This window comes from Peromyscus leucopus, chromosome X (assembly GCF_004664715.2).
Source record: "Peromyscus leucopus breed LL Stock chromosome X, UCI_PerLeu_2.1, whole genome shotgun sequence".
Classification (NCBI taxonomy): Eukaryota; Metazoa; Chordata; class Mammalia; order Rodentia; family Cricetidae; genus Peromyscus; species Peromyscus leucopus.
Window position 1 is genome coordinate 136,600,426 of NC_051083.1, and position 521 is coordinate 136,600,946.

Consider the following 521-nt stretch of genomic DNA (forward strand, 5'->3'; position numbering starts at 1 on the left):
AGTCTACATGAGTTCCAGGACAGCTAAGGTTACATAGTGAGACCCTATCTCCAAAAAATCAAAATAAGCCAGACAGTGGTAGTGCACACCCTTAATCCCAGCATTCAGGAGGCAGAGGCAGATGGATCTCTGAGTTGGAGGTCAGCTTGGTCTATAGAGTAAGTTCAGGACAGCCAAAGCTATACAAAGAAACCTGACTCAAAAAACAAACAAAAATAAAGAGCTGGTATTATTCTGTTCATGGTATTTAAGAGATGGCTAGGCCCGATGCTATTTCAGACTGTTTACCTGATCATCACTGCTAGGGATCACAAACTAGCTAGCAAAGAATATTAATGCCCCACATTTTGCCTACATGATCCTATATGCCATTCTAGGTGCACCATATACCCATCTCCGTGAAGCAAAGAGCAAGTACAGACTGTGCTACCTGGACATCCCATGTACTATGTATGCTTCTGCCTTCTTGGTGCCCTTGCCAGTTTGGCCTTCATCACTCTTTCCATGAAAGCTATAGGCAC